Genomic DNA, 14,856 nt, shown 5'->3' with positions numbered 1-14,856 from the left:
CTTCAATGAAATCCAATACCTGAATTTCTGCACCTACGTTAGTAAAATCCAACATGGTCATGAGTGAAAGAACATCCCCAACTGTCGCATGTAGTTTCTCTTACTACTGTAGATGCTCTGCACAACTGACTCAAAGCTACAGTGCACAGATTTTATATTCAAGTTTAGCCGAGTGACATACTGTTACTTTTTTTTGTTGCTCTCATTGTTTTTGAGCTATTTTATTTTAAGCAACATTATTTCATATCAGTGAAAATAATGCACTGAATTGAACTTGAACTGAATTAAAAGAGAAAGAGTAAATCAAAGACACAATGTAAATGAATATGCAGTATAAGAAAAATAGAAGAGGACAAAAAGAGATTTTTGCAGCTGCATACCAACAAGACTGCAGCTGCAGGCTTATTTGACCATAGAGAACACAGTGTCCCAGCACTCAAAATGGACAATCAAATATTTGCACTAACAACACTGAAAAATTTATGAGATGATTTATTGCACAGACCCATTTCATTTCTTTGTTTATAGAAGTAGAGAACTTGCTCAAAACAGGGCACTTATTCAAATGTCAACTTGCTTAAAGTATGATATAATAGTTAATAAAGAGCATACAATAACATTCATTTCATAATGAGCATTTTTTTGAACCACCTCGTTACCATTTTCAATAATAGTCTATAAAATGCCCAATCCAATGCAGCAGTAAGGGTTACCTGAGGCCAATTCAACATCTGTGATTATTCTCTTTTTTCCTTTCATTAACTAAAGGACTGTGCTTCCGACCTATTCCATCCTGTTGAGCTGCTGCAGGGAAGGAAGCCGAGGGAGGAGTATTGTCTATTTGATTTCCTGTGTCCCTACCAAGAAAGCAATCATCATTTGGGTGAGCTACCTCACAGGGAGTTTGATATATACTCTTCTCTAATATTGCCGCAGTGTCACTTTTCAGTCTGTAACATTCACTAGTTTAGCATGATCTATAAACACAGATCATGACACATTTAAATGTCAGTTATAATGTTTTCCTGTCAGCATGCACAACAGCTGGAAGCAGGTCTAGGAAGCTTGCACTGATGCAGGTACAAAGAGGAACAGGTGGCTAACGAGGCAAAATGAGAAACATAACAGAATTACAAGTTACTCTTCTTGGTGCCTTTCAGTCATTTAAATGCAATCAAAAGGCCGTTCTGGGCTATAAAGGGATGAAATAGCTTCTTGACCGCTTGGGAACATGTTGCTCACTTGGCCTTTCTGAATCACTGAAAAAGAAATCCCTTTTTTTATTTGAAAAAAGGAACACTACATTCAGACAGAGCTTATAACCATTAAAGCTAAGGCTGTAATCAGGATGGGAAATTAAAGTTTGATGATGTTTGTAAGGTCTAGTCCCCAGTATCTAACCTTCTTCTGTCTTGTCTTTATTTTCCAACTTGTTGCTGTTTCCCAATCAGTGCTACCAGTGACCTCAAAAAGAAATACCCAAATCTGTGTGGAACAGTCATGCCATGTAGGAAACAGGCATCAGAGCAAGGACTGCAGCCTCAACCAAACCTGGACAATTTAACATTGCAATATTGCAGATTCAGTGTAACACTGGTTAAAATAATGTGACAAGATTTCATTCACATTTAAAACAGTTGACTTCTTCTGTCTGTGTCCTAATTAACAGGTTAATTTTAGGTTTCTGCAGCATAATATTGGCTAACTACCTGAAGGCATTCATTACTGCTTACATGAATGAATGAGGGATAATTTAACTGATTCCTATTGTGATGTGATGATATAGTGTCACTGTTTGAATAAATTATATTATATGTTGTGATATGTAAAAAGAAAATACTCTGAACAATACTAAAATGCTCATTTCAATCAAATTACCCAGCCTTAACTCTAGTCTATTACAAGTAAGGATCCTGTTTTATTCTGTAGTAATTTCAAAAACTGGCTCTCCAAAAAGTTACTGACATAACATACACAGAGGCTATGGGATCAAAAACTCTAGCTGTGATTTCATTCAATAACAAGATTTTTCTGTAATTCATCTATTCTGGAAGAAACATTCCGGCAGATTACACAAATACAAACACTGAGTACTCAGAAGTCATTTGTACTTACGTTGACTTCTTTATCACCAAATGAAATATATAAAATCATAAAACGTCCTAAAAGTCCTATAATCATGTTATCTAATATGTCGTCTCAAAACATTTTATTCAACCACGCAGGAGTAGCTGCAGTTTTATAACTGTGTATCATGTTGGAGGCATTAATGTTCTTAATTACAGTGTGTAGTCAACATCCTGTACAACGGACTCAATTTACATGAGGACCTTACGTAAGTTACAGTAAGTGGGTTCGGATAGAAAAAAGTTGGAGGGGTGCGGGAACAGGAACGTTCAACACTACATATTTACAGTTATTATAGCTGAATAATGGGGGTTTGTTACCCAAAAACATGAGGACATTTAGATGCAGTTGAAAGCTGCAAAAAAAATAGCAAGTGAACCTTAAGTTAAGATTATTTTTCAGCAAAACTGCAACAACAGCTGTAAAAACTCTGATTAGGGCTGAGTATAAAATCTAAATATTAAAAGTTAATACTCTGAGAATATAACATGCATAATATATTATCAGATATTGCTTAATTTAATTCATAATAGCTTAGTTTTGTATTTTAGTTCATATCAGAAAAGTACAGTAAGCTATTGTATCACTTTGGTATTGATACAAAACTTGGGTATCGCATATGTTATATGATATAAATTAAGAAACATTTTCAACAATACCCAGCTCTTAGTCTGACACCACACATAACAGCTTCATTATTACATTTGGTCAAAACAAAGTAAACTTTAATAACCTATCGTTGACACAGCTTTTTACTTTTCTGCAGCAACATAATTAGATTTCTGTCAAGAAACATACTACTGATGACTAAACCCTTAATCATGTTTCTGAAAGGATTTTTAAGCATGTATATTTGCAAATCTGTTTACTGACCATCTGCATGTAATCTGGTGTTTTAGAGTATCAGTCTATTGCTGCACACTTTGATATGTTATTCTCTTTTCTATGTGTGATTTCTCACAGTAATCTGATGCTTTGTGCATGTGCAAACATAGCTGCTGATATTCAACTCTTAGAACAACAAGTGCAGTGAGTCTCTTCATGTGCAGACATGACTGAGGTTGTTCCATGGAGTTGTTTCTTCATTCACTGACCTACATCTATGTTCAATTACATTTTAAATAGCTATAATGGATCAGATGCACATTGCACTCCACCCACTGTACCGCACGTTCCTAGACCACCTAAGGCTCTATCCATTTTCCATTTTGAGGACAAAGACCTAAGTGTTCAGATCAAGAGTGAACTTTTCCATTACAGAGCAAAGCTTACGTTTTCCCTTCTTGTCTTTAATTACAAGGCCAGAGTTCAGTTAGTTAACTCCACATAGAGCTGCTGACTGACAGGAAAAGATATATTCAGGAGTACGGAGTCCACACACACAGCTGCACAGATACTGTGGCACTTTTCCAATTTGAGTTAGCACTGTTAAAAATGTTTGTTTTAGAGAAACCCCGATCTGCTTTGGGAGAAACCTTCCAATCCTGGAAATATGTTTGCCTAACAATAAGTAGGGGAAAGAAGCAATTTGCATGAACCTCCCTGGGTGCTTTCACTGTGGGCGGGGAAATTTGTACCCGGCTAGATGCCAAAACTTTCCACTGATTGCAACAGTCAGATAGACGAGTCTAAATGACTCCCTTGCCAACCTTACATGCGTCACCCATCCTTTCTCCTCCCTTTAGAGTCACAAGGAGAATGCTGAATATGACTATGGCTATACAAGACTTGCTATAGGCTAACAACAGCTAGACCTGACTAAAATGGACTCATTGCCTAAGTAAATGCACCAAAAGGTAAATATGAAACCATACTCTATGACAAGTCATCCATTCAAGCTTCCACTTGAAGTAAAACGCAGTAAAATTCAGTCATGTATCAAAGTAAAAGTACTCCCTTAGAGAGTTAAATGAATGATACATTGGCCAGCAAACAGTATTTTAATGTTGTAATGTTAGTTTAAACTCCACTAATGTTCTGTACAATCACTGTAAGGTAAAAACCAGGTATCTCCAGTTTTGATGGGACCTTCATGCTTTCAGATTATGCTGCTGCAGGTTGAGAACTTTCCCTAACCTCCTTCCATTTTTTAAACTCCTTACATGTTGTCAAAAATGCATTATGTCATCGAGCTAAAAATAGGCAATTTTATCATTTTTTTTCTAAAAAGTTGAAATTTTGGAGATACAAGGTTTTTAGCTGTAGAATTGTAACTACAGCTGAATACCAGCGACAAATGGTATTTATTAAAAGTACACTTTCACAACAAAGAAATACTTAAATACTACTGTAGAAGCATAGCGATGCAACATAGCGGGCTCTGTGTAAGAAGACCTGCTCGCTATGTAGATAGAAAGGGCTCATTCTAAGGTAATGAAAACCACTGACTGTATATAAATATGGACGACACATCTCCACTTATTGCCGCTTTGCAAAAGTGAAGTCAAAATATCTTGTTTCCAGGAGCTGCCATCTTGCTTGTGTGATGTCATTTTGAGACAGAGTCTGCGTAGTAGAGTCGGGTGGCGGGATGACGGCCTGTGAGACACGCCCCCTCAGGTGTCCAGCCAACTGGCGGCTGTCACAGCTGTCAATCATGACATCACACCCACTTTTTATATCGTCAAATAACTAATTAAACTTGTCAGAAAAATGGCCACTTGGACAAACATCAACATGATAAGAGCTACCTAAAATGACAGAAACCATCTTTGGGAAAAATTTATTTTACATGAACTTTGATTTTTTAGTTTGGCTCATATGGTACCATCGGTACCAGCCGCTAACATGGAGGGGGCGGGATTTATGACCCATACTGCAGCCAGCCACCAGGGGGCGATCGAGGTGTTTTGGCTTCACTTTTGGGCAGCTATATATGGTATAGTCTATGATGAAAACACAAGGATTATTACTTTCATGGGATTATACACTAATTAGAACATACTTTCTGCCACTTTCTGTTCTGCTAGATGCCACTAAATTCTACATACTGCACCTTTAAGTTACAGTATCACAAAGATGTACTATAGTAGAGTAAAAATACTTAGTTACTCCCCACCTCTGCCATAGACAAAGTTAACAATTCTCAAAGCACATTATGAATGAATAAATGGATTAACGCTTCCATGAGGAAATGTTTCCTTTATTGTGTCATCATAACTAAGTGCACAATCCGCCTGACTTAAGCTTGGCACCATGATGACTGTCTCTTCGGGGAAAACCGCAACTCATGTATCGTAAATTCTATAATCGGTGCTGTATGTGAAGCTCTGCCATGTGCTGCTGCAGCGGACTCTTTATGTAAGGCGTTATGTCGGAGTTTTTCATGTGACAGTGACACCAGAAAGCACGTCTACAATGCACCATATGTGAGTGTGACATTTCCAGCATAGTCATCTCTGTCAACTGCGCTCTTAAACCACCCTGCAGCATTAAGTAAGTTTCCTTAAGCGCAGATCATTATTGGTATTTCAATTTAAAGCAAGTCACTCCCTCACCTCTGTCAAGTGGGCAAGGCCAGTGTTTCGATTTAAGGAGTGACCGTGTTAACTGGTGACTTTCACCCAAATGCGTCCCAGGTTGTCGTGGTGATGGCAGCTGTTGAAAAGCCTAAAAACCCTTAAATTATCTTAAACTGAATGTTCAACACAATATTTATAGTCGTCTGGCCCTTTTTGTTCTACATTATGTAATTTAAACGGTGTCGCCAACAAGAAGCATGCACATTTCTTGAAGTTACTTCTGATGTGTAGAAAAATATCGATTAGCAGAGCAGCTGGCGTCTAGTAAACATAGCGCAGATACTAAAAACAGATGAGTATGTATTTAAAATTGATGAAGTACAATTAAAGGCTTTTAGGAGGACACCTACTTGTTTTGTTGGGTCACCAAGAGCAACCATTCTGCCGCAAGTCACCAGATAACACGGCCACTCGTTAAACCAAAACACTGTAGTCTACTGACCGTGATTGACCCTCACACTGACACAGTTATGCAACTTTCACGTTTCATGCTCATACCGTATTTTTACATATTCACATAAAGCACACAGCGTTAATGTAAGAGCTATCTTCATCTGTCTCCTTTTAAAACGTCTTCATCACACAGCAACAACGATACTGCATGTGACGGCTCGCCCACCAAAAAGTAAAAACTCCACTGACCTTTTAAAAGACAGATCCTATGCTGATAGTCGTGTCTCCGTGAAGTGGAGCCTTGTTTTTAAAAAGGTCGTTGTATTTGAATCCCAGATAGAAATCGCGTGTGGGCAGATGCTGTCGGTCCTGTGCTGTGCTGGTCTGACACACTGCTCTGTCTTTCGTTCAGGTTTCCACAAACACCGCGACTTTGCCCTGAATCTCCAGCTCAGGCAGTGACCTCATTTCGAGCTCCTCCCCAAGCTCCGCCTCCAGCTCTGCGCCCATTGGTCCAGAGAGCCGTCCGTCTCTACATCGCGGAGCTCTGAACCAATAGGCACCCCCGCCCCTCTAGGGGCGGTTACGTTGACGGCCGCTCCGCGCTGTGACTGGTCTCTAGAGCTGTCAGTCCTTTTACATAAGGATGTTGCCGCTTTCACGTGGAAACCCACGGCTTCAACCGGCGTGAGAGGGGCAAGAGCAAATCACTACAACGCAGCTGCCGGTGAATGAAGCGCTGCCGGTGGTTGGCTCACTGCAGCTCAGCACGGCCTGGCTGACTGTTATCTAAACGGTTATACAAGTGTGTGTGTGTGTGTGTGTGTGTGTGTGTGTGTGTGTGTGTGTGTGTGTGTGTGTGTGTGTGTGTGTGTGTGTGTGGCCAATGTGGGTAAACTGTTTGATGCGCAGTCATTGGCGTAAGCATAAAAGTTCTTTGACTTGTGATATAACACAAGGAGTCTTTTGATCTTAGCTGTTATCTAATTTATTGTCACCCTCACATAAAAATTTAACTGGGCATTGTTGCAGTGTTGTTGCATGCATATTGCGTTTAAACATAACAATTTTAGTTTGGTATCACTATAAAAACTGTCTCCCCAAACATGAAGAGTTATGTTTTGTGCCCCATACCAGAGCTGTATGCAATGAATTAAGGATATGCTGTAGATTAGCACATTTACATTCACACATTTACTTTTTCATCTACATTCTCCTTATAGTTTTTTTAAAATTAAAGTTGAACAGCTGATTTTACATTTTTAAACATCAGTTCTTGCATCTTAATTAGACAATGTCCAAAAAAAAAACAATAAATAATACATTCAGTACATACAGACAAAAAAATGTTTATATTGTCCATTTACAACAAATTTATTATCACAACTGATTGTTTGGGATTGCTTTGTTTTTTTCTGCTTTTCTGAAGAGTCAGAGTCTGTTTTGTCCCCCTAGTGGCTGTGTGTGTGTGTGTGTGTGTATGTGTGTATGTGTGTGTGTTTGTGAGTGTCTGTGTGTATTTGAGCAATCTGCTTCATCCACTGCAGTTTTTGCAAATTATATACTAAAATGTATACTGCAAGCCCGAGGAAGCAAACTAGAGCTGTTTTCAATAAATTTTATGCCTACATCAATGATAAGCTCTGCCACTTGCATATCTGTCTTATAGTGATCGCTCATCATCAGTTACTAATAGTGTGTCATAAAAGAATCACAATGCATTAAAATGAAATCAGCAAATATCTTATTGCCTTTCCTTTCATCCCGCCATCCATCCTTTTTCAAAACCCACTCATCCTGCTTGTGAGGGGCTGGAGCCTATCCCAGCATGCTTTAGGCAACAGGCGGCGGATACCCTGCACAGGTTGCCAGTCTATCATAGGGCTGACATATGTAGACGAACACATTCACACTCACACCCACGGGCAATTTGGAGTCTAAGATTAAACTGCATTCCTGGACTATGTGAGAAAATCAGCTCACCTGCAAGAAACCCACGAAGACTCAGTGAGACACATGAAATCTCCACATACAGTGGATAAACCTCAGCCGGCTGGCAGATTCAAATCCAGGAGACGATGCTAAACACCGAGCCACCATGCTTCCCTCCCTCATATAGCTCCATACAGAGTTACAATGTGTTTCATAGACGCAAAAGAAGAAGAAACTCTACATATACTGTTGGAGGTATAAAGCATGACCCAAAAATACAAGTGTATCTTGCCTTCAATCAGCCATACTTGTTTCCATCCTGACACACTGCTGTGAAATTAGCATATCTCACACTATACTGGCCTCTGATCACACATTCATAGTGCTGCTGTGACACCGTCTTACCATCTGCTTGAAACACAGACTTGCAATCGACTGAACGCCAAAACAAGGTGGTGATTAATGGAAAAGAGTCAGCTGAAAGAAATTATCATTTCACAAAGATCACAAGATGCAAATTTTGTTTAATTTGCATTGATCTGTAAATATGACAATTTCCCATGCTGTTATTACTGGAAAAAATCCAGTGTCAAAGTTCTGAACATGTATGATTTGTATGAGCAGGTCGTCCAGAAATGTATAAAATTGACTTATTTGTTGGGTGCACAAAAATCTTAATCATGCAACATACTGCATACAGTAAATATAAAATAATAAGCTACAGAGTCAGTACTAGTTGTCTACATTTTAGTTCTAAAATACTGTGTGAACACTGAGACAAAAGCTGTATGTTTTAAATGCCTTGTTACATATATCAACAGTAGTCTTCAAGGAAAATACTGACCACATTTTTAAAAAATGTTCACAATGCCTCCACTCGCTACGCAAGCTCAACAATTTTGAGGTGAGCCAAAATATTCTTGAAATTGTGTATAAGAGTCTAGTGGAAAGCATCCTATCTTTTAACATGATTATGTGGTACCGTAATCTGAACACTGAGAGGGGGAACAAGCTGCAGAAAATTGTGAAAAAACATGTATGATGTATGTACGTATGATGAATTCTTAAGAAGTAAAGCTGACAGCATTATTAACGAGCCTTCTCTGAATCTGAACTTTTACCCTCAGGGAGACGTTATAGATTACTGATAGCTAATTTGAGTATCTACAAGAAATCCTTTGTCCCAAGTGCTGTCAAGGTAATAAATGAAACTAGGATCCAGTAGACAAGGATAAAGGATGGTGCTCCTGACTGTGCTGCAGTTTGTTTGCTTTTTTGAATGTGTATGTGAATGAATGTGTATGCTGAGATGATGTATTGTAATGTCGTATGTATGTTTTTATGTTTTTATGACATGTCTTATGGTGGAACTGAAGAAAAATGTCCATATTGTGGACAATAAAGTTTTCATATTCGTATTTGTATTCACAAAAAAATTGTTTTCTTGCTTCCCTTTTTGTTTTGCTCAGCATTATCTAGGACCACAGATGGAGCAGAGTCTGTTGTGTGATCTACTTGCGCAGAAAAACAAGTTTCCACATAAGGAATACAGCACCAGATGGCAAAAAGAACCAGAAAGACTTGACTGGTGCTGGTTGCCTTGCGCTCTTTGTCGGGTTGAGCCAGTGCAAAGAGAAAAAGTGAGAAAGCGGTTAAGCATGCAAAGCGTGTGTAGCCCCAAAAACAAGTAGGACGCACATATGTTTAGACTCCCATATCTCAGTCACATCCTCTTGTAATCACATGAATGTGGGATGAATAGATGGATATATATCGATAGTGTACAAATAGATAGATAAATGTAGAGACAGATGTATAGACTGATTTAGAGTAATGGTTTTGTTGTTGTTAGACTAGGCTATACACTGGAAGTTTTGCCATTTCATAGAGTACAGACTTTATTAACTGCTGCTAATAAAGTAAGGGAATCCATTCAGTGCCTCATTTAGAGTTTTTTCATTTTAGACAAATCCAGCCAAACGAAAGTGAGGTCATGTCTTGGTTCTGCACTGACAAAGAGCATATGTGAGGAAATTGCCTTCTTGGAGCTTGCTTTTGAGTTTTATTTAGAGACATTCATTAAAAGTGACAAAATTATGCTGAATTTCAAAAATCCGTTCAGCAGACACAAAATCGATAACAAAACTGAATGTTGCTTGCTTCAAATATTGAAGTAGTTCCACATTTTACTGGATGTCATGAAATCTTATAGAAATATAAAAACTATACATACTGATGTATGAAAAAGGCTCCTGTTGGTAAGTGCGAGTAAACAATGTGATTAAATTATGCATGGTATCAGTACCGATGCACTTTGAAACATGACCTCTGGATAGAGTCAAGTACTACTACTACTGCAAATCCTGAATTAAAAATGGCCTTCAGCATTAGCAAATCCATCCACTTAACATAAAATCAGTCAAAAATTAAAGTGTTTCCGGTGCCACTGGAAAGCATCAGATCCCTACAGCTAACCGGCTCTTACGCAGTCAGTGACGCAGGCGTCCGAATATGTCATTGAACTAGGATTAATAATATCCATGAGAGCCTTTGATGGTTGGAAAACAGGATGAGACATGATGATACAACATACAGTATGTGTTTTCCTTGTTTGGTGCCTGAAAGTTAAAGTGTGAGAATGACGCAAATCAGCTCAGCAGTTCAGTCCTTGTTGTTATCAAGGCCTCTGTGAAGAGCAGGGCATCCCCGGTAAGAGGGAGTGGAGTGAGGCAGATACCAAATATGATCATCAGTATTACCACAATCACTCAGTTCTTGAGGAAACTGACATACTGTAAATGGTGAGACAACTTATATGGTTAGCGGTAAAATCTGTGTCCACAAATATCTTGAAATATTGAGGCTTGTGCATGCAGTAGGAGAAAAGAAGCGTATCTTCCCACAGGACACTAAAGTCTGTGCTCCTCCTCCCATGCTGACATGAAGTGGTGCTATTTCCACAATAACAGCAGTTTGAACTACGTCACATGCGGAGCTCCGGAGAGCAGAGGCAGAGGATGTAGGATAGTTTCAGATCGGGCTACAGATATTAGCAGCTTTATGAGATGGACTGCCGCCAGCTCCCACTCTTTCTGTTTTACATTTCCATTGGGCTCAACAGTGTATCAGAAACTGTAGATGCCTTAGAGCTTATACACAAACACTGAGACAGATAATGATAAGTTGGCCCTTTCGGCAATAGAACTAAGGAAAAGTTGATGGATAAGGACATTTTAAGTAACACTGAAATTATGCTTGTTGACAGTAGTCATTAATTGTTGATACCATCACACTCACGAGGACAGCCAGGACGAAAACACAGACATTAATCCAGGTTTGAGCATCATGGAGACACTCAAACCTGGATAATCTGTTTAAAGAGAGTTCAAGATTATATGGCCACGCTGCCTGCCTTGTTATTTATTTGAGATAACTACAGTATGTGGGTGGATTGCATACAAACATTCATTACAGTATTGCCTCTCCTGCCAAGAAAGCTGTAGAAACGTGACAGATTTTGAAGGTACCTTTGGAAGTTCTGTCAAATAAATGAATGGAAGATAGCAAATTTTGATTTCTCTCGCTGCAGCAATTTTTGTTTGAGCCACAAAATGCTGTTCAGTGAAAAAAATACCATACTGGCAAATGACTAAATGTCTCACACAAACCAAGCCATACCGTAGCTTCCCCCAGCAATAGTGAAAAACACTGATTATTATTAGAGCACTTTATCCAGATCTACTCAATTTTCTGTCACTCGTTAATTATACAGAACAGACAACACACATACAGTACATCACTTCTGGCTATAAAAGCAGAACAGAAGGGATGTGAATGTGGAAAAAACTCAGCAAATGAAGCCAACCGGGAGACAAGCAAACTATCTCAAATCAAAGCACATTAGAGGGCCAAGATAGATTTTTAGAACAGAAAACGTCAAAAGATCTCGTCACCCCAGCAGCTCCATGCCAGCAGCTTTCAGCACGTTTGATTCACACACAAACTTTCAGCTCTCGATTTTGTTTCCAGAAGAATTCACTTTTTAATGACAAGCCACCATACTGGTACTGTGATTATTTGGTAGTTTTATTGTCTTTCAAGGACACAGGTCATTAGCATTCTTGTTCTCAAATCTATAATTTGTCAGAGAATGTACAAACATGTAACTGTTTTTTATGGTAGACACTGCAAGTTGGATGGTGTCTGCCTGAAAATACAAAAGTGCCATAAAAATCTTTTCCATCTCCTCTCAGCTTATATTTTATTTTGGGTTTGCTTGTAAGTGTCTGTGTTTGGGGCCACATCTTTCAAAAGCGTTTTAAAAGTAAATGTGAGCAGATGTAGTGAAGTTGAGATATAAGTCTCCATAGGTACAAGGTATAAGGTGTAAGTCTCCATATGTGATATTTGATTTTGTCAATTTGATATAGTCCACTTGAGCTAATGGAGTCTTTTGGATGTGTGCCAGCAGAGTTGCTTCTGACATTTGAATTTTCACAGACAAATGGTCTATTTTACTGAAGATAAGTCACTTGCATTAGTGCCCACTCTCTGTCAAATGGGCGCGAATCCATTCCACATTCAACAAAAAAACAAAAATTCAATACTGTTTTGTACTTCTTTATGGTTTTCATATTCAGCAACTCTCCTTCCCACAAGCAATCCGTCGGAAGTGATTCAGTTGCTTCATCTTGTGGGCATGGAGGGATCACCCTAAAACTGGCACCCATGGCTGAAGAGAAAACATGGGTGGATTATTTGTGATTGAAGCAAAATTTTGCTTTGTGTAGGACTGCTGTATGCTGTAGTCCGTCCATTATATTTGAACAGAAGTCTGGGTTACTTGCATGACTGTAAACGTTTTATCTCTCAATAGTACATGGAGACCAGGCTACCTCTATCTGTGAACACACTCTCTCCCACATGCAGTTTGTCAGTGAAATGTAGGTGGGTGTCAGTACTCCTATATAAAGTTTCCTGCTTGCCAACATTTTGTGAGTTGTCAAGCCATAAAGTAGATTAGAAAGCCACAATCAGTAAAATGGTTTGTATTTCAGAAAAAAAGCAGCAGGTCAGAGCAGTGTTCTAGTACTCCTCTTTGTCTTGGAGTGATGTTGCAAGGGACTAACCAGCTGTCTGCACATCTAGGATCAACTTCTCTGTAAACAATTCCTTTTTCTAGTATGGGACTGGGGACTGAATCATACTGAACATGTATGATTAAAGGAAACTTTATCAATTCCACAGAGATTATACAGTCCTTACTCGTATTGCCGTTCTGCTTAGAATTTGGCTTCTCAAAAGGTCACATTTAGTGCAAGGTCCTGGGTGCAAACAACAGGATGTCCATGCCTCGTACAGCTCAGTTTTTCCTGCTGATCTGATGATGTTTCATGATTACATGCAGATCAGAATTGTTTCCTTGTCTACATGCTGTAAGGATCCCACTCTAAATATGGTAGACGGAAACGAAAGATATTAGTCAGCGGACTACAAGCACCACTTCACACCTCAAACTGAAGTCCGGATCTTTCGTTACTAATGACGATGATACATGTGTGCCATGTTTTTTGTCTTTTTTCATCTCTCACTCCAAAATCATTGATATGCAAGAGTCTGTCTAGATTAAAAACTAATGCTCCATTTGTGTACATTCAATATATTAGATTATCCCTTTGATTGTAGATTAAAAAAAACCAAAACAGCCAAATGGTTACTGTGCATGCCACATAACTGCAATGTTCCTGGTTTGGTTCCAGCCAGGGACCTTTCTTGCATGTCCCACCTATCTCTCCCTCCCCTTGTTTCCTGTCTGCTTCTTTGCTACCCACTGCCCAATAAAGGCTAAAATGCAAAAAAAACCCCAAAACAACAAAAAACAAAAAACACCTTCCATCCTCCTTAATTAACAAGCACCTGTGAACACTGTTTCACAAAACAAAAGTATCAGCCAGGTAGAGAACAGTGTTTTTAATATTCACAGGTCATTATGCTTTTCCTACATCAGCAACTCTCCTTTTCACAGCCAATCACTGGTCGGAAGTGATTCAGTGTTTCTATCATTCCACTTGTTGGCTGAGGCGGAAGGCAGGGTCATCCTCTTCCTGATACCCAACACTGTTCTGATAATTTAAGAGTATCTGCAGGTGCTTCTTCTTGTTTGCAACCACATAAAAAGTTTCTTAAAAATGGGTAGATTGTTTAAAATCAGTCCATTGTATTTTAGATGCGTCTTTCTTTCTTCACTGTCAGCGTGGTATCCTTTAATAGTACTTGGAGCCCAGTCTGCCTCCATCTGTGAACACACTCCCTCCCACATGCAGTTTGTCAGTCATGTGTAGGCGGGTGTCAATACTCTTCTCTACAAACTCGTGGAATTTTCTCTAACCAAACGTGACATATGCCACAGATGGCGTTCGCTGTACGTCAGAAGTTAAAGTCTCGCCATTGCTCACCACACATAATCTGCGCCAAATGATAAACTGCGTCATTCAAGTAGTTTTCAGTGCATCATAACTAATACTGTACCTCTAATAATGCAACAGCCAAGATGAGAAGTTGCTTTATTTGTCAAATGGCAAACCAGTTCCTGTGGATAACATACTATCTGCATTTATATACTTGACATCAGGTATGATGAAAGGCTTACTCAATTGTTGTTAGGGATATAATTCAAGATGTCCCTTTCATAATATATTTTAAATGATGAATATCTTCCTGTTTGGAATGTAAAAGTGAACAGCAAATAGTGACTTAATCCCAATGCTCACCCGAAGATGTCAGCACTGATCACACCAAATTTTATTCCTACCCCACCATTGATTCTTAGAAACCTTGGTTATAGACAATTTAATAGTCATTTCTGCTCCTATGGAGAGGAACA

At 38.9% G+C, this 14,856-nt stretch overlaps 1 protein-coding gene across 3 annotated transcripts in view; it reads right to left on the bottom strand.

Annotated features, from left to right (window-relative positions):
• Positions 1–6,488, bottom strand: part of per2 (period circadian clock 2) — a 33,086-nt gene extending 26,598 nt beyond the window's left edge. For all 3 annotated transcript variants that reach the window (XM_042428006.1, XM_042428008.1, XM_042428007.1), the window contains exon 1: positions 6,291–6,488. The gene's annotated coding sequence lies outside the window, so the exon portion shown is untranslated. The remainder of the gene's footprint in view (positions 1–6,290) is intronic.
• Positions 6,489–14,856: the final 8,368 nt, after the last annotated feature.

The sequence above is a fragment of the Thunnus maccoyii genome, chromosome 12 (assembly GCF_910596095.1).
Source record: "Thunnus maccoyii chromosome 12, fThuMac1.1, whole genome shotgun sequence".
Taxonomy (NCBI): Eukaryota; Metazoa; Chordata; class Actinopteri; order Scombriformes; family Scombridae; genus Thunnus; species Thunnus maccoyii.
Note: the sequence above shows the minus strand (reverse complement) of the source record. Positions and strands in the feature narration are given on the sequence as shown.